General features: G+C 37.1%; 1 protein-coding gene across 4 annotated transcripts in view; it reads right to left on the bottom strand.

Moving 5' to 3' along the window:
* SCN8A (sodium voltage-gated channel alpha subunit 8) overlaps positions 1-21,348 on the bottom strand; it is a 1,580,263-nt gene that overhangs the window by 1,458,470 nt on the left and 100,445 nt on the right. The gene's annotated exons all lie outside the window — the stretch shown is intronic.

Raw genomic sequence — 21,348 nt, forward strand, 5'->3', positions numbered from 1 at the left:
GAGATATGGACAACATAACATCACTTGATATGTAGAAATAAAATCTAGACTTTAATCAATCCAAATCACAAGGTCACAAAGCTTTCAGACTTGCGTCCTTCTTCAGTGTGTAAAGAAAGAGGTTTTTCAGCCTCATTTAAAAACTATCGGTATAAAATCATACGACACAGCTCATTAAACCAGAAATTTCTTCTTAAAGGTATAACCTTAAAAGTCTAGAGTATCAGTGGGTAGCATAAAGAATACATAATATAACAAAAAATGCAAAATACATATGCAAATGAAAAATCTAAAAATTAATTCAAACCATTTTCTTATAACCATTTATTTCTTTTTCAATACTGGTTTAAGACTTGTATTAGCATTAACTCCAGGCTTTAAAGAGAGGGGTGGTTAGGCTAACCATTTGGAAGATCTGAAAATAGAAATATTGAATAAGAGAGACAATATTCTCTGATAACAGTCCTGGTCAAAACAGTAATATTACTAGGAAGAAATATGAGCATGTATGCTATCTGACAATGTATAGTAGGAGGACAAGAGGTGTTAAAAATACTATTTCTAGAAATTGGAGTCTGCTGTCCTCAGTACCAGAGATTAGGAATATTATTAGTGATGAACCTAATTTTTGCTATAAAACTGTAATAGTTTGAAAAAAAGTCTATGTTGTAAAGTCTTACAGTTGAAAGAGAACAGACCAATTAATAGAGGAGAGATGTTTCCATGCCATAACTGCTAATGCTGTTCTGATATATTGTCTGATAATGAATTTATACAACCCTTAAGCAGGAAAAAAATGTCTCTAAAGCATCGGCTGCATGCAATACTAACAACATTATCTACCTTGCTGCCTATGTATGTGTGTGCGTACATATATATACATATATATATACATATATATATATATACATATATATATATATATATATATATATACATACATATATATATATATATATATATATATATATACATATATATATATATATATATATATATATATATATCTTTCTAATCAACCTTATAATTTTTTCAGGGATTGCAAATGTTTCCACTGCCCTGCTCAAAGTCCCAGCTCACTCTGTCAAATGCTTTCTCTGCATCAAGACCTACCAACAACACTGGTATTTTCTTACATTCTGCTTCCGTCTGAATCATCACTACTCTTTTTATGTTGTGAAATGTTTGCCTCCCCTCCACAAAACCACAATGATGCATATCTATCAATTTTGGCATTACTTTTGCCGTTCATTTTGCCATTACAGACAAACACTTTATAATCATGATTTAGTACTGAAACTGGCCTGTATGAAGCTGGATCTGATGGATCATTACCAAGTATTACAGCTACCACCACTTTATTCCAGGATGTTGGTACTTCTCCTCTTAAAATACTGTTAAACAAAACTCTCCAGATCTTTTATCAGTTTTTTCCCTCCTAGTTTCCAAGCTTCCACAGGAATACCATCTATTCCTGGGGACTTTCCTGCAGATTGGTTACACATCACCATTTTAATCTCATCTCCTACCATCCTAACTCTTAGTAATTGAGCTTTCTCTTCCTCTAGCCTGGGCATATTTAATTCTTCCATAAACATTTCCATTTGTACCTTTTCTTGATTTCTATATGTCTCTGCTTTACACAGACTTTCATAGAATTTTCGAAGTATTTCCAATACTTTAGCAGGATCCCTTATCTATTCCCTAAGCTTGGGACAGCACTTTCTGTTTTCTGTTGACTGAGTAGTCATGCTAAATGTTTTTTTGCTCTAGGGTTATTATCAAAAACAGTTGCTTAACAGCAATCTTTTTAAACTCATGCAGATTATCCAGGTAATCCATTATTTTCTGTTTAGCATTCTGCAGTTGCTCCTCTTTTTGTTCTGTGAGATTCCCCTTATTTTGCAGTACTTTAACACTTGCCAGTCCCACTACGTAATTCTTATTTCTTAACCATATCTCCCTTTCTTTTATTTCTATCCTATTCTTAAATTCCACTTTAATTTTATCACACTCTCTAGCTACATTTTCAGAAGAAATTTCTATCTTCTCTAATAGCTCCTGAATAATTTCCACTGCCCATTCCTTAAATTCCTCTCTTTTTAGCAGACAGGTGGGAAAGTGCCAGTGTTTCATTTTTATTTCATTACCTGTGTTTTTATTTTAGCTACTATTGACGCATGATCTGAAATAGTTATTGGGTATGTATCAAGACCTTCAATTAAATGCACGTTGCTGTGAAATGTATATTCTGTTTAGCCTAACCCAATTTTGTATCTTGGAGAATAATATGTAAATTCACTCCGAACTCCTAGTACTGAATTCACATCTTCCATGCCAAATGTTTTCATAATTTTTTTTAAAAAATCTACCCTCCTTTGTTACATTGTTCCTTCTGGGTCACCCAGATACATCTTTGCTATTGCAAATCAAATTCCAGTCCCCACCTATAAGTAATATTCATTGTTGAAAGGTGATTATTTCTGTGAAGACTTGTAGAGAAGGGTGAAGGCTGCCAGCCTAGCCAGATAGAAGTCTGCAGATAATTCTTCCACTTGTAAATATGAATGTAAACTACAGGCTTGTCTTAAATGTAAAGAAATGCTGTTATATGTGGAACTGGAAATAAATGTGACAACAGTGCACTCTACTGATCAAAGTAAAACATGTGGTGACCCTTTGAAGTAGCAGTGGTGCCGAAAAGTCTAGATGAAGAAATTCTTTCTACTGTTTTAACCAAGAGTTAAACTGCTAGATTTAAACATGCAAATGTATTTTTCTTGCTCTGTTCTTGACCAACTGCAAGTTAACAAAAGGGTGATGTTAATAATGTAAATGCAGTTAATGTGTAGCCTGGGAAAGTGTAAAAAGATGATGTAATGTTTATCAGAACTGCAATAGCAATTTAAACACAAAGAATAAGAAGGCATTAAGCATTTTTGTCTGGATCATCCAACTCACAGCACTGCCTCTTGCTCACATGTGAGTTATCTTAGACTTGTGTTTTCTTTTAGGGATAGCTAGAATTTAGAAAGATTAGACTGTTTTTCTGTTATGTCAGAACTGTACTACTGAATTATTTTAAGTATTTCTGTGTGATCTCTGAACTCTGGACTAGCACTGACTGTGTAGTAGAAAGTATTGTCTTGTGGTTTTAGTTATTTAATATTAAATATTTTCAAACCTTTTAACTGTGGCTGTTTTTTGTAGAGATAAGTTAAGCTCTAAGAGTACATTGCAAGCTTATACTGATCCTGTACCAAGTCACTCTAATAAGCCTTGACTGTTTAGTCACAACTACCAAATGGATAATAATATTGCACAGTAACAATTGGACACCATTTTAAGGGCCTTTCAGTAGCTGATAAGTACTAGTGGGTGGTGACAAGTAGAACTACCATATAGTCTGGGAGAAAGGGGCACAGCTGGAGAAACTGTGCCAGCCTTCCCCAGCAGTATCTGTGTGGTTGTATAAACTCTTCTCAAAGTGCATGAGAGTGTGTGTGTGTGTGTGTGTGTGTGTGTGTGTGTGTGTGTGTGTGTGTGTGTGTGTGTGTGTGTGTGTGTGTCAGCTAATTGGGCAGGGACACAAAGCACTGGTTGGACAGAGAGGGTGTTAGAGGTTTTAGCTTGCCCACTTGGCTGAGATATGGACCCTATAGCTGTGCCAGTGGGAAGTCTTATTGGGGACCTGGAGAGCAAGGGAGCGACCAGCCCCAGACTGACTGTGATCTCTGTGTGCTCTTAAGGGAAATTGCACTGTGTGTATTTGTTATCCTTTCTTCATACAAGAGACACCCTCTCTGGTGTTAGTGGTGAGGATTGAGGCTCCTTGATTGCTGGGCCAGGGCATGGGCATCACATATTAATTGGTGGCAGTGGTGGGATATCCACTTACATATTCATTAGTTGGCAAATACTAACTGGCTTGCAGTGGTGTGGGTAGAGTGAATCCTGTAGCTTGTGTACAGTGAGCTTTGAAGCTGTTTTGTACTCTAAAACAACCACACAATGAATACTCAGAGTTCAGATCACAACTGTTTTATTTCTTTTATTAGCTTAGTCAGGGTGAGCAGGCAGCATGTCAGTAGAGTAGTATGGAAAGCTGACAAGGAGCCAGCTGGTGGAGATGTGCCAGGCTAGGGGACTGGTGCATGGAAACCTGACTAAGGCAGACCTGCTTGCAGCCTTGGTTACAGCTGCATCAGAAAACAGCAACCAGGAGGACAATCAGACTGGCAGTGGAGATATAATTCCCTCAAAGAATGGACAGCTCAACCTTTCTGCAGTGGACTTAAAAATCCAACTGGAGCTAAAGAGATTTGAGTTGGAGGCCAGGTGTGTGGAATTAGAAGCAAATGAGAGACTGTGCAGTTTGCAGGCTGAGGAGAATGATAAACTGTTACGTCTGCAAGCTGAGGAACAAGAGAAGCAGAATGAGAAGTAGATGCTGACTATTTGCCAGAGTCATGGAGGTAATGGGGAAGGGAGTAACTGGACCCCAGAAGCACAAAAGGTCAGTAAATTTCTTCCACAGTTTAAAGAGGGGGATAATTTTGATAGTTTCATTCATATGTTTGAGAGGGTATGTAAACAGTATGAAGCTGACCAAGGGCTCTGGGTATGGTTCCTGACCCCCTTACTCCATGGTAAAGCTGTAACTGTTCCATCCAAAATGTCTGACGTTGCATGTTTTGATTATACTGCTGTAAAAAATAGTCTTCTAGAACTGTTTACAGTAACACCTGAAACGTATAGGAAAATGTTTTGTGAGCATAGATGCAAGGCAGATGAAAGTGTGTGTGAATATGTTGCTGAATTGGGTCTATATTATATTCTCGAAAACCGACAATGCCGAATCTGACATCGTCAACATGAGAATATCGAACGCTCAGAATCTCGAGCATGTAAATGGAAATCTCCATAAGGGGAGATTTCCATTTAATACAATGTAGTGCGGTCTCGGAGTTGATATATTTAAGTAGAGGGGGGTGGAGTACAGGGGGGGCTTGCCCCCCCCTGCTTAAACCCATTAGGGTACTTTTTTCTTTTTTTGTGTTTTTAGAAGGTCGATGTTTGAAGACATCGACCATATGGTGTTGACCATATGTTGTTCGATGTTTTCAAACACTGATCTTATAATACAGATCTGCTGAATTGAGCACACATAGGTGGGCGAGTGGATGTCAGGTCACCACTTTTGAAGGGCTGGCAGACCTTTTTGTGAGGGAAAAAGCCCTTAGCACTTTGCCTGAGGACATGAGGATCTGGTTAGTTGATAGACAATGTGCTACTTCAGATGAGTTGGTGAAGAAGGGAGACCTATACCTGGCAAGCTGGGCAGCCCTGCACAGGAAGGGGACCCCCAGAGTACTGCTCATGGGTCTAAAGGAACCCATGGTGGGGGCAGCACAGACTGCCCCAACATACTCTGCCAGTAGCAGAGTAAGCAGCGTTTCTCAAGGGTCACTTGAAAAACTAGCTTGATTCCTCCGGGGGGGGGGTGTGAAGACTGGTAGGGAAGGGTGAAGGCAGCCAGCCTAGCCAAATAGAATTTTTCAGATAATTCTCTCACTTGTAAATATGAATGTAAACTACAGGCTTGTTGTCTTAAATGTAAAGAAATTCTGTTACATGTGGAACTGGAAATAAATGTGACAGCAGTGCACTCTACTGACCAAAGTAAAGCATGTGGTGACCCTCTGAAGTAGCAGTGGTGCCGAAAAGCCTAGATGAAGAAATTCTTTCTATTGTTTTAACCAAGAGTTAAACTGTTAGATTTAAACATGCAAACGTATTTTTATTGTTCTGTTCCTGACCAGCTGCAAGATAACAAAAGGGAGATGTTAAGAATGTAAATGCAGTTTATGTGTAGCCTGGGAACTCCAGGAAAGTATAAAAAGATGATGTAATGTTTATCAGAACTGCAATAGCAATTTAAACAGAGAATCAGAAGGCATTACACATTTTTGTCTGGATCATCCAACTCACAGCACTGCCTCTTGCTCACATGTAAGTTATCTTAGACTTGTATTTTCTTTTATGGATAGCTAGAATTTAGAAAGATTAGACTAAGTGTTTTTCTGTTATGTCAGACCTGTACTACTTAATTATTTTAAGTATTTCTGTGTGACTTCTGAACTCCTGACTAGCACTGACTGTGTAGTAGAAAGTATTGTCTTGTGGTTTTAATTATTTATTATTAAATATCTTAAAACCTTTTAACTGTGGCTGGTTTGTGTAAAGGTAAATTAAGCTCTAAGAATACATTGCATGCTTATATTGATCCTGTACCAAGTCACTCTAATAAGCCTTGACTGTTTATTCACAACTACCAATTGGATAATAATACTGCACAGTAATAATTGGACCCCCTTTTAAGGGCCTTTGAGTAGCTGATAAGTATTAGTGGGTGGTGGCAAGTGGAACTATCATATAGTCTGGGAGAAAGGGGCACAGCTGGAGAAACTGTGCCAGCCTTCCCCAGGAGTGTCTGTGTGGTTGCATACACTCTTCTCAAAGTGCATGAGTGTGTGTGTGTGTGTGTGTGTGTGTGTGTGTGTGTCAGCTACTTGGGCAAGGACATGAAGGACTGGTTGGACAGAGGGTGCTAGAGGTTTTAGCTTGCCTAGTAGGCTGAGATCTGGACGCTATAGCTGTGCCAGTGGGAAGTCGTATTGCGGACCTGGAGAGCAAGGGAGCGACCAGCCTCGGACTGTGATCTCTGTGTGCTCTTAAGGGAAATTGCACTTTACTGTGTGTACCTGTTATCCTTTCCTCATATACGATATGCCCTCTCTGGTGTTAGTGGTGAGGATTGAGGCTCCTTGATTGCTGGGCCAGGGCATGGGCGTCACAATTTCTCCCAGAATTTTCTTAAGCTCCATTATAGCAGCTCCTTAATACTATAAATCTTCCATTGTCTTTTATAGTTTCTTCTATTACAATTGGGGTTCCTCTTGCAATTAATATCAGTATTCCTCTCTTCCTTTGCCCCATATATTCTGCTGAATAACCATCCTGAAAACCTTCACATGTTCAGTTCTTTCCAACTATCTCCTGGAGCATAGCTACTTGTACTCTACATTTTTTAATATAATTCACTCCTCTTTTTTTGTATTTATCTATGAGACCATTAACATTTAAACACATTATATTAAAAATCATGCTCTTGAGGGATTACTCTTTCCACTATTTACATTCAACTTTTTTTGTTGAATGCATAGTTCCAGCTTTTGCATTAAATGCACGCACCATCTAGCAGGTTAATCTTTTATAGAAAAAATCCGATCTCTAGGAGCAAACAGGACTAATAAGAATAACGCTCTTTATTTGAAGAATCACGTTTTCGCTCTCGCAGTTGCAGGAGCTTCCTCAGCTAATAACAAATTAATAAATTAAAACCATCCGTTTTATATACCAGTATATTATGATGTCACTTCCTTTTGTATTTTAAACAACAAGATACAAGCAAAGAACCGAAGTGAAGCCATCATTTTTAAAATGTCACTTCATAATCTAAATATATGTTCCATATCCACACATTCTTAATAAAAATGTAGTATACTACTAATAAGACAATGTTACTAGTTCCTATATAACCAAAACCATAAAAGTATGTTAAATACATCAGAATTAAAAATCATCCCATTGTGTACTCTAAAATACTATATTAAGAAATATATATAATACCAAATATATGTATCACACTAAACATAGTGTTTTTGATAATATATATATATATATATATATATATATATATACACATAAATTATCTCATATAACTTTTATATTTCAAAATGACTGAAATATTACAAGATTCATTTAATCCGGGGTAGGTAAAGGCATCTAAACCAATCTGCCACTCTAATTCTCTCATTTCAAGCAACAAAGCTTGAGGCCCGCCCCTAACTCCAGTAGTAACATGTTCGATACCCATAAACTGGAAACTATGTCCGGTATTATTCATAACATGTTTGGACAAAGCGTTGTCCATCTTTTTGTTTCTTATAGCATACAGGTGTTGGTAGATTCGATCACTAAACTTCCGGTCGGTCTTACCTATATAGAAGCAGGGGCAGCAAACACAAAAAGCAATATAAACCACGGATTTTGTAGTACAATTAATTCTTGAAGAGATGGTATATTTCCTATCTCTAATAACAAATGAGCTACCAACTTTCAAATAATTACACCTATTGCAAAAACTGCAAATAACTGTGCCAGTTTGTCTACTAGAAAGTATAGGTGTTCCGGGTCTCTGTAATAATTCTTTCAGATTATTCCCTCTTTTAAAAACTACGAGGGGGTGAGGTCCCAACTTTTGAAGAAGCATAGGGTTATTAAAAATGAAGTACCAGTTTTTCTTTATGATATTCCGTATAGCCCCAATATGCCTATTAAAAGTTAAAACAAGGCTAGTCCTAAAATTGTTTCGGGTACAGGTTGTAACATCAGTGGTCGTCTGTTCTGAACCATTGTCTGAAAATAGGTCTAAAGGTTCATTGATTTCAGGAGTAGGGATTTGGCATTTACATTTTAACAGGGGCTGATAGAAACCTGAGTTCCTTTTCATGGAAACTTCATAAATCAACTCGTCTATTAAATAAATAGGATAACCCCTATTGATGAACAGTTCTTTTAGGAAAGAACACTCCAATCTAAATGTTTCAAGTGTACTACACATGCGTACGGCCCTAACTAATTGTCCTTTGACAATAGATCTTTTTTGTTTGGCCGGGTGGCTACTTGAATAATGCAGAAAGGCATTACAATAAGTCGGCTTTCTATATATGGAAGCCAAAAAGCAGTCATGACACACGTCCTTAGTTATTTCCACATCTAAATAATCAATAACAGTGGTAGAAAACTTGTAAGTAAATTTCAGAAATGGGTTAGAGTTGTTCATGAACTTAACTAAATCAACTGCTTCACTTTCACTACCCTTTATCAAAATGAACACGTCATCTAAAAAACGTGTATAATATTTTACAATATAATTGAAGAGGGAATTATTCTTCAAAGTAACTTTTTCCCAATAAGCAACTACCAGGTTCGCCACGCTCCCTCCACATGGGGACCCCATGGCTATACCTTGTTTCTGTAGGTAGTATTGATTGTTAAAAAGAAAAAAGTTTGATGTTAAAACGATATCCAGTAACTGTGTAACTAGAGAAATCTCATTTTTTGTAGCTCCTAGAGCCTCTAACATCAGTTCACTCCATTCAATTGCTTCCTGGTGTGGAATCAATGTATACAGATCGATTACATCGATCGTCAAGAAATTGAAGGATGGTTCAAAAGGAATACTATTTATTGACTCTAAGAAAGTCCAAGAATCTTTACAGATCTCAGGTACTTGTTTTAGATATTTTGAAATAATGCCATCAATAACTCTAGCACATGGGTGAGTGATAGCACATCTGCCATCTATTAAAGCCCGCATTGGTGGATTCGAAAGGTCCTTATGTAATTTTGGACACCCAAACATTACAGGCACTTTAGGTGATAAGATGTTGATAAAGTTAAAGATATCAATATCTATTAAGCCATCAATGAGTAGATCACGAAAGTAGCTTCTAATTCTATTATAAGCACCCATCATTTCACTGTGAGAAGCATGTGCATAAGCATCAGATTCTAAAATTAATTGCATTCTATCAATGTACTCTGAGTTGTCAAAAATAGCTACCCCACCCCCCTTGTCTGGTTTCATCACCCTTACTGATAGATCTCGAAGGCTATTTAATGCCTTAATTTGTTCAAATGAAGTGTTACTGTGAGGGTTATTCTTTTATACAAATGTTTCGTGTCATCTCCATTTGAGCCTGTGTCACATTTTGCAGAATATTTTTGTTTTACTGAAACCCCTCAAACAGAAATACACACACCCTCCCCAATACCCCCTAATAACTTAATAACATGCAAAACTATGTACATAAGAATAAATGTTCTAAAATGATAGCCACACCCACAGGCAAGAGACACCCAAAAAGAAATGTCATTCCTGCTATGACGCATGATGCAGCCTGTGCTTTTTAGTAAATGCTGCTTTTTGACTCATCTTTATAACTCTCCCAGCTAAGAAAACACTTGAATGCTTTCAGCAAACAATTTCTCCAAGCCATTACTTTTTATCAGTTTGTCTTCTGGGACATGCAAACCAGACACAAACTGCTAAGGATACATTTTACCAAAAAAATGCCTTACAATATTCAATACTCTTTAACATCTACATGTTTTATAAGAAACTTGTTGCTAGATAATTCCCACAAATGTAACCCAATCATTTCCCTATGCAAGCCTGAGAAAAAGCACACTCATTTTCTGCCATGCTCTCTCAACAAGACTCTTCTTTTCTCCCTTTTTTATTTTTTTCTCGCATTGCAGTGCCTAAATTTCTTAAAACTGAACAGGTAAAAAGAGAGAAAATGGGAGGAAAAAAATCAAATAAAAGCACCTGTTTATATTAATATCCCCATAAAACAAAAAAAAGCAAAAAAAAAAGAACTGGAAAAGCTTTACATTGTAGCTTGCTAAGAAAATCATACATTTAAACATTACCATTAAGAAAAAAACAAATTAAATTTGTTTTACTTACAGTTACCTTTCTCCCCTCTCCTTCCCTCTCCAAAGTAGTTCTCAGAAGCTTAATGACATAATGTAAGGCACATGCTTTAGAGTCCCCTACAAATTTAGCAAAGTCCACAAAAATCCAGCATTTCTAAATTCTCTTGTTTTGATATGTTTCACAAATATAATTATAGCTTTGTAATCCCACATTTGTCTTTTACAAGTTACTGATTTTATTCACTGAACATTAATAACATGAAGCAAGGTATATGCTTTAAAGTTCCCCACCAGTTTAACAAAGTCCAATATTTTCAGGTTTTCCTGTTCTGTCAAGTTTCACAAATATAATTATTGCTTTATCTTCCCCCATGGTTGCCAATTTCCAAGTTACTAGCTTTAATCCTGTTCATCTAGATCTCCCAAATCCTGTCTCTGTTTCATTTCCAACATATTCCAGATTCTTTTAGTCAATTCTAGTGTTTTCTTCCTTCTTTCAGGCAACTGAAACAGTAGAAATGATTTCACAGTCTCAGTCTCTCTGTAGTCCTTAGTACCAGGAGAACATGAAGCAGAACTTTTTTCTAATTCACAGCTCACACTTTGTTGGACAAACTTTTGTATTTCCTCCTTAGCATATACTTCATCAAAAAATTATTTTGCCCCTCCAGGGAAAAACATTTTGAAAATGGCTGGATACAGCAGTTTGAATCTCATGCCTGCTTTTGACATTCCCTAAATAATGGAATATATTTACTGCTCTTAAGCCTAGTGTACACTGTATAATCATTTTCCACAAACACTATCTCCCACATTTACCACTTTATCCTTCTGCCACAGTTTTGCCAAAATCAGCTCCTTCTTTCGATAAGACTGCTTTCTTACTATTAAAGGTCTAGGTTGTTTTTCAGTAACCAAATTTGAAGCATACACATGCTATGCCCTTTCAATTAACAGCTCCTATTGTGGAATACTAGTCCAGTTGCTTATTTGTGCTTTCATAAAATTAATACCATCTGCTCCTTCCAATTTCTCTGGTACAAAATAAAATCTCAGGTTTGCCCTACATGCTCTGTCCTCCAATTATATTATTTTTTTAAACATCTCTTCTTGTGCAGTCTCGTATTCAACCAGCCTATTCTTCATTTCAACCTATGAGTTTTGCAGTTCTGTCACCTTAATGAATATATGTTTAACGCTTCCTCCATTTTTTCCAGCTTTATATTGTTTGTGCTCATATATGCCTTCAGTGTTTCATTTATTTTAACAGGTCTGTGTGCAGCTGCTTTATACTCTCCTCAAGGTTACTGGAAGTTATGTTGCTGAACCACTTCAGTACTCCTCTCAGTCTGTGCTTCTTTCTCACATTTTGTAGCTGATTTTCCTCCAGATCCTTTAGTTTTCTTTTTTTTTTTTTTCTGGCATCCAGGCAGTGCATTTACTAGCCAGTAACTGAAATTCACCCAGAAATCTAGGTCTACTAGCTTTCTTTGCTAAGTTTCCGTTTTCAGACTGGGAAAGCCAGAATTAAGCTGTTACTCAATGTTCAGCTATCCTGTAATCACTGCCCATATTGTTTCAATTTTGGTTAGGTACCACAAAGCTGCTTGTATTTTATGAAGCTTTCCTTGCCTTGTAATCAAAAGAAGGGAAAACCAGATCTCTTTTAAGCCTAACGTTTCATATACTTTAGCAGAACTTATCTCTTCCTGAATGACACAACGCAGACACAGCGAAATATATAGTTCTCCCTATCAGGTACTGAAACAATCTTATTCTCAATTAATCCAACAGATAGCAGCAGCTGCTATAAAAAGACAGAGTGCCGTGAAAATGTTTTCCACTGCCTTTACCGCAGAGAGGGAAAAAAACAGTATCAGTGCACCTGGCTAACAGCGTTACCGCCTGTCTTTCTTTCTGCACAACAGTACTGCTTTGAATTACACTGTCCTGTGGGAGCATGAAAAAATGGCAAATGTTTTGAAATTTTACAAGAAAAATTTTTTTCTAACTTCTCTCTAAATACCACAGAGAGCTTTAATAATACATTTAAGACATCTTAACATCATATCCAATGCCAGCACGGTACTTAAGAGAATCTTATTTTGCTAATAAGATAAAAAATAATTATTTTTCATTTCATGATGGTATGGTTTTGTCCAGCACAATCTCAAGTTTCAATAAGTCTGTCCTACTCTAAGCATTTAAATAGATAGCGATCCTAATAGCTAACCACATATTTTGTAAATTGACCCCATTGTAAGAGATACTTTCTGTAACTGCAGCAGTTTTATGGAAAGCACTGTTAGTTTTACACTTACAACTATGCTAAAGGATTATGGTTTTGATGAAGTGTTAGTATGCTGCAATATAACAAATCAAGGTATAAGCAGTGCAACAGAAGTAGGAAAATATAAAGTAAGAAGGATTTTGTGCTTCAGTTTAAAAATCTACTAACACAAATTCAAGAACAGATAATTGCACTTTTTGTACTGCGCTTGTCAAATACTTTTGAGAAAAACAGCAAGCACTATTGCACATTTCCTCATAATTTAGTATAATTTAAATAACCTGCTGTAGACACTGGTGAACAGCAGAAAAAGTTCTTTCAAGTGTTGATTAACAGCTCTTGGATTGCAGTGCTAGCTTTGACACCTGAGGAAGAGGGTGGGGAGGGTATTTCAGTTCTCACAGCATGGCACTAAAAATGACAATCTCTACATAAGCCTGGAATTTAGCTACTTTTTTGGCTGGAATTGTAAAATTGCTCTAAACTGATTAAAACAGGTTCTGAAAAAAATGTATATGATTGTCACTCAGGAATAAAATGCAAAAACTCCTGCTACAGTACATGGGTAAGTCATTTGTGACTCGTACTTTTGTCAGTGCATCTCAATGGATTAGGAGGATAATGTCACTTCCTTATGTTTAGCTTGAATCATATAAAGGGACTGAAATGCATTTTGGGAAAGGAACAAGAAAGCACTAAAACAAGATCATGTTAATGTATCAGGCCCCATGCTGACCATTTTGTACAAAAGCATATTAAACATTTATAACAGTTATTTTAATGCAATAAAATAGATCAGAAAATAAATATACAATAAAAACACATTTTTGAGTTCCAAGGTGGAAGTGGAGTTTTCCTTTAAGAATATTGCAATCTGTGGTACAAACAGCAATGTTAGAAAAGATGCATTTGGATAGAAAACAGCATGTACATTTGACAATGAAAGGATTTCAGCATGGACATTCAGCAAAGTGGCAGGGGCAAAGGAAAAAGTAATAATACTGATTGCAAGATGAGCTCCAATACTGGCAGAAGAGAAAATTATGGAAAAATAAAGGTAGATTTGTGGTGGTAAGGGTTTACTGGCATGGAAAAATTGTGCTGGCATGCACTTCTATTCCATTTAAAACTACTCATATGGAACATAGGAGAATTTTGAGGAGAATTAAGATTTCAGTAGGGAATACTGATGGGTAGGGACTGGAAGCTGCAATCAAGAGAATGCATTGCGGACATACAAGGAAAAATAAAAGTATATGACAATATTTGGTATGGAAAATGTGCATTTACTAGCAAGAACTCAGAATTTATGTATTATTCTCCAAGTTACAATAACTTGTCTAGGCTGGATTGAAATTATACTTCACAGAAGCATGTGCATTTAATTGAAATCTTTGAAACCCATCCAGTAACTATGTCAGATCATGTACCAATACAAAGACAGAGGTTTAGGGTAAGGATACAAAAATGAGATACCGCTGCTTTAATACATATCTATTAAAAAGAGAAAGATTTAAGGAATGGGTAATAAATATGATTCACAGTTATTAGGGAAGATAGAAGTAACTTCAGAAGGAATGGTTAGTGAGTGAGACAAAATTAAAATGGAGTTTACAGGTTGATACAGCTTTAAATATTACAGATGAAGGGGAATCTTACAGAATAAGAGGAAGAACAAAGGCAGAATGCTAAATAGAAAACAAGGGGTACATGGATAATATGCATGAGTTTATAAAGGTTGCTGTCAGGCAACTATTTCTTGATAACAACTCTAGAGGGCTAATTGAGCTAAAGATCACCCTGCAAAACATTAGTATATGCATGTAACACAGTGTGTGTGGCAGCACAGTAGCGCAGCGGATAGTGTTGTCACCTCACAGCAAGAGGCTCCCTGGTTTGATTCACAGCTGGTGTACCTTCTGTGCAGAGTCTGCATGTCCTCCCTGTGTTTATGTGAGTTTCCTCCAGTTGCTCCAGTTTCCTCTCACATTCCAAAAACATGCAGTAGGTGGATTGGACATACTAAACTGGTCATAGATGTGAGTGCATGTGCAAGTGTGTGGTGTGAAAGAACTACTGTGTGGCAGGACTAGTCACCCGGTGGTGTAAACCTTGGCTCTAGATGATTGTCACTGTTGAAGTGACACCCCAACCCCATGTGCAAAAGTAGGGGAAAAAAAGGAGTTGTGGATGGAAGGATGGATGGATGTAAAACAAAAACTGGAAACAATATTAAAAAAAAAAACCTGTCATGTATAATAGGTGGGAAGAATAGCATTTCACCATGAGTCTTGATGCAGCGAAAGTATTTATCAGAGTAAGCTGGGATTTTATGAGTAGGGCACTGGAAGCATTTGCATTCACTGGCACAATAATAAGGTTAATTAGGCTACATGAACGATTGGAGGCAAGAATTAAAGTGGCAGGGTACCTCTTAGATAAGCTGTATTTGAAGAGAGGAACCAAGCAGGGGTGTCTTTTTTCCCCTTTGCTATTTGAATTATATTTACAGCCATTGGCAAAGAAAATAAGGGGCTCAGAAATACAAGGATCTAATTGGTAAGGTAATCAAAAAAAGTTGGCTTTTTTAAAGAAGATATTATTTTGTAGCGGATTAAAAAAAAACAGAAAAAGACATCTCAGTGCTGTAGAACATTTTGTGAGAGTTTCAAGTCTTTTCAACATATAAAATTAAGGCAGCTAAAACAAAGGCTGTAGCTGTAAATTATGTACTCACAAAAAAACTGGTTTAGGAATACCGATATATATGGAGACATAATACGATGGAGTATTTAGGAGTATGGATTTAAAAAGGCTTCTGTTATGGCAGCTAAGAATATGTAGGAAGAGACTAAAAAGATAATGGAAAAATTGAGAAACTGGAAATTCTTATTTATGGATATGGATAAGAAGATACATGCACTGAAACTGTTTTTAGTCCCTTTTGTTCTTGTATACGAGTCAGACATACTTTTATCAACCCAAGGAGAAGTTTTGGCTAATAATTAATAAATAATTGAAGGAATATAACAGAGAGCGCGAAAAGGCAAGAATTAAATGGGATAAGTTGATCAGTACAATAGAACAATGTGGTTTAAGTTCAAAGGGATATTTTACAGCTACAAAGTTAAGACTCATACACAACACAAACAGAAGGCTATAATTCAAAGTGGAAAGGGATGATGATGAAGCAAGGGGGAAGTTCAAGAGATAGAGAGTAAGTGGGATTTTGGATGACGATCCTTAAGAGACTAATAACCATACAAAATATTATAGCCCCCCTGCAAACCCCATGTGTCAGGGGCTCTGCCCCCATAAACTAAATATACCAACTCCAAGATCACACTACAGTGGGAAAAAGCTAATTTCCTAACCATACTGTATCAAGCCCCCCTGCAGAAACGTAGTAAAAAGTGTGTTTGGTGTCATTATATGTGGAGGGGGTGTTATTTTCATGTGATTTGTAGTGTTAGATGTTCTGGTCTCGATGTTATAAAATTAGATGTTATGGGTTTTAGATGTTTTGAAGGGGACCCATATATACATATATATCTATATATATATATATATATATATATATATATATATATATATATATATATACATATATATATATATATATATATATACATATACATATATATATATATATATATATATACATACACACTGATTCACTTTGAATCATCGAATGTTCAGAGCATCGACGTTCTGATCATCGAGACCAGAACATCGAAGGTTCAAAATGAACCATACAAAAACCAAATAACTTACAAAAACTATTTTATGCAGGGGAGCTTCGCACCCCCACACCCCCCTACTTTAATATTCCAACTCCGAGATCGCACTACAGTGGGGTAAGGGAAATCTCCCGTTTACCGCTACATGCGGTAGCGCTAAATGGGAGATTTCCCATGTCCTACCTGCAATGCCAACACTCAGATGGCGCACACACAACATGCAGGGGCACCTTGCTGCCCTGCATACATACCCAAAATTCTACAATTTCACTTACCTGGCGCTTCCACTTTAAACCTTCGATGTTCTGAACATCGATGTTCTGGTCTCGATGATCAGAACGTCGATGTTCTGAACATTCGACGATTCAAAGTGGAACCATATACACACACACACACACACATATGAAATGTACTTGTATATAAATCAAGCAGAAGGTTATAAATCAAAGTATTTCTATCTTTGTAAGTCCATGAGGAAAATAACAATATGGAATATGACATTCAAAATGTAGCAGAAAATATTTTAAGAACTAGACCAGCATGGAAAAGGTGTTTCTGAAACTTTTCCCCATAGATGCGTCTGCAAGTAGGTTTACAAAAATATGCAAGATGGTGCTAGAGTTTACTAAAGGAAAACAGCAGAGGAAATCAGGTATGATGAGCAAATAGCATGGGAGGAAAAGGTAAAAGAGTAAAAGGAGACTAAGCATAAGGTCATAACTAATTTTCTAGGCTAACTTCCTTAACAGACCATTCTAAGCCTAACCAATTTCCTTCCCAAAGGTGAGAATCAAACACTGTACCTTGTGTTTGTGAGTCAAACACCATAACCATTATACCAAGACCAAATCTTTTATAAATTTAGAGCTAATTACAGCAGTGTCAGAGAAGTATGTAAGAGTGGTACAGGATATGTACGAAGGTAGTGCGACAGCGGTGAGGTCTGCAGTGGGAGTGACGGATGCATTTAAGGTGGAGGTGGGATTACATCAAGGATCAGCTCTGTGCCCTTTCTTATTTGCAATGGTGAAGGACAGGTTGACAGACGAGATCAGACAGGAGTCCCCGTGAACTATGATGTTTGGAGATGACATTGTGATCTGTAGTGAGAGTAAGGAACAAGTGGAGGAGACCCGGGAGAGGTGGAGATATGCTCTAGAGAGAAGAGGAATGAAGGTCAGCAGGACTAAGACAGAATATATGTGTGTGAATGAGAGGGAGGATAGAGGAATGGTGAGGATGCAGGGAGTAGAGGTGGCGAAGGTGGATGAGTTTAAACACTTGGGATCAACAGTTCAGAGAAATTGTGAGTGTGGAAGAGAGGTGAAGAAGAGAGTACAGGCAGGATGGAGTGGGTGGAGAAGAGTGTCAGGAGTGATTGTGACAGACGAGTACGAGTAAGAGTGAAAGGGAAGGTCTACAAGAGGGAAGTTAGACCAGCTATGTTATAAGGGTTGGAGACAGTGGCACTGACAAAAAACCAGGAGTCAGAGCTTGACGTGGCAGAGTTGAAGATGTTAAGATTTGTACTGGGTGTGATGAGGATGGACAGGATTAGAAATAAGTATATTAGAGGGTCAGCCCAGGTTGGAAGGTTTGGAGACAAAGCCAGAGAGGCAAGATTACGTTGGTTTGGACATGTGCTGAGGAGAGATGCAGGGTATATTGAGAAAAAGATGCTAAGGATGAAGCTACCAGGTAACAGGAAAAGAGGAAGGCCTAAGATAAGGTTTATGGATGTGGTGAGAAAGGACATGTAGGTGGTTGGTGCAACAGAGCAAGATGCAGAGGACAGGAAGAAATGGAAACAGCTGATCTGCTGTGGCGACCCCTAGCGGGAGCAACCGAAAGAAGAAGATGACTAGGCTAGCTTTCTTAATAGGCCATTCTAAGCCTAATCAATTTCCTTCCCAAAGATGAGAATCAAACACTGCACCTTGTGTCTGAGTTAAACACCTTAACCATTATACCAATCCCCAGTCTTTGAAAGTCTGTAATGTACGTTAAATACCACCTTCACTATCAAGGACTTGTAACAGAGTACAAACAAAGAGAAAGGGTTAGGGGGTGTTACTTCAAAGACCAGTTCTGGTATAGTCTAGAACAGAAATGTATTTTGCAAAGGGGATAATTAATAAGACATATAAAATATTGCATAACAATAAAAATTAATCAGAGGAGGCTAGAAAAGATGGTGCAAAGAGACAGGAAAGGATAATTTAACGAGGAACAGTGAGAAGAACTTTGTAAGGCTCTGATGTATGCAACAAACTCCAGAAGGTTTAGCAGTTTTGTATGGAAGTATTAGCAGAGGTATTTTTGTACCCAAGTAGACTTAAGATAATTTTTCCTCAGGCCGATAAATGTTGGAGGTATGATGGGTAGGACAGGTAATTGGGAACATGTTTTGGATAATGTAATGAGGTGGCAGATTAGAGAAATCCTCTACAGAGTAATCTGACAGAAATGTTGGGAGAACAAATGGTCATAACTAATTAAATGATTCTTGTAATCAGAAATGTAGGATGTGAATTACCTAGACATAGTACGGCTTTACTAAATTTATTATTACTGGCTGCCACAGTTACTAGAAAACCAAAATCAAAAACTATTAACAACGTAAATGAAGTTCTAGATATTGCAAAGGAGATTAAAAAACTGGAAGTGGAATCTTTTGAAAGGCAAGGGCAAATTTCATAGAAATAAATGGAATTTGTGGGAACAGAACATGCAGAACAATGTTCCATGGGATCAGCTAGGTTTAACCAAAGGCAGGAACTAAGCAGGTATGTAATATATTTTGTGATAATAACAAGGAAACTGTTACCATGGTTTGTTTTATTTAAATCCCATGCTAAGGTTTAAAATGCATATGCTTAATTTTTGTTACCATATGAGAGTTTCTGGCTTATTAAGGCAGAGGTTACTTTCTTTCGTCTTTTCTCGGTTAGGGGTCACCACAGCGGAATTCCGGTCTGCTAATGATTGGCAGTGGATTTTTATGGTGCTGAGTTGCCAGCCCGATGTCCATCCTTCAAAGAAGGCACACCCATTCATGCACACACCTACCTGCATGTCTTTAGATGTCACTCGACTGCTGGGAGGACATGCGGACTCCACATAGAAGGCGCTCCAACCAAGAATCAAATGGGAGAACCTCTTGCTGTGAGGCGACAACACTAACCGCTGCACCACCGCGGGCCTGTGCTTAAGACAGAGATTATTTAACTTTAAAACAGAAGTACAATCTTGTGTTTGCAGATCCAAATTACTGTGTTTTAGCAGATATTATGCATGCTAATTCAGTATGATGGCATCATTGAACGGCATCTGTAACATTCCTTCCTTTCTGAAGACAGAAACTCTCTAAAACATGAATGTTAGTGTAGTAACTATTAGGTGCCCCAAGTGACTTACAGCTAGAATGACATTTTCCCAAAACATTGGGCAAAAAAATTTACTTTAAAATTAATGAACCATGTTCAAATGTCTTCTAGAAACTTTAATTCACAATCAAGACTTTATTGGCATAAGATTCAAAGGGCAAACATCTTCTACTGTTGCTGTCACACAGCAGTTCATTACAGAAATGCGCGGAATGCCTCTATGATTAAAAGCATCACCACAAAATGTCTGCAGGCTAGCTGCTAATTAGAAAACAAAAGTAATGAACTGTAACTAATGAACTGTGTGTATGCTGAATTATGGGACTTTTATCTATTAGCTCTCAAAAGGTTCTGTATTATACACAGGAATCATAAGTGGCGTATAATAATAAAGATTCTGTGTATTTCACTTCGCTGATGGTAGCAGCTTTTTGAAAGGAAAGGAACTTTTTATAAATGTATTTGAATTGCTCCTCTAAGGAAATTGACTTTATCTTCCAAATATTTCATGATCTGAGTAATTTTTGTATGCCTGCAAAAGCCAGGTCTATCCATGAGAGACCCTCAAAGAACAGCTCCACAAACTCTTACCAGAATCTGCGAATAGTGTTTGATGATTTGCTCTAGACAGTACTTGCTCGTAGTGTGTCATAGTTCTGTCACTTCAATGACTGGCCATAAAGAAATTTGTTTTACTTACAGAAGAGTAAGTTACGGGTTGGGAGGGTGGCCTAATGGTTAAGGTGTTTGCCTTACAAACACAAGGTGCAGGGTTTGAGTCTCGTAAGGTATAATTGGCTAGGCTTAAAATGGCTCGCAAGGGCAGTTAGCTTAGTACTAACCTATGAACCTATGAACCTATAAGACATGCAAATGTTTTATTAGTTTAAATGGTCAAAAGTACATGTTCCTATTTTAAAAAGAAGAGCAGCTGCAAAACTGGAAATAAAAAAATGTGAAGCTAAGTTGAACTGCAAATGATTTTTTTAGCAGACTACATTAGAGATATGCAAGTGAAGGGCACATAAGAATTTAAAAGAAAACAGGTAATATTTAAAGATTAATCAAATGTCTACATAAATGCCTAGCCTGTTAGTATTTAATATAGACTAGAATACTCAGAAAACACATAATTGAAGGAATGGTTAATCATATTCAATAACGATGCCAATGCATTAAGCATATCCAGAAAGAAAACACTGGTATTACTCTTTTACATGACGCACGTGAATATATATACATGATACAGATGAAGAAAGTGTAGAACCAGATGGCAGGTGACAGGACCTGAAATATTAGATCAAATATTTATTACAAGTCAAAGAAAAAGAGCCATTTTTCGGAATGTCACAAACAAATGATC

The sequence above is a fragment of the Protopterus annectens genome, chromosome 9.part0 (assembly GCF_019279795.1).
Source record: "Protopterus annectens isolate FY-2018-M chromosome 9.part0, PAN1.0, whole genome shotgun sequence".
Taxonomy (NCBI): domain Eukaryota; kingdom Metazoa; phylum Chordata; order Ceratodontiformes; family Protopteridae; genus Protopterus; species Protopterus annectens.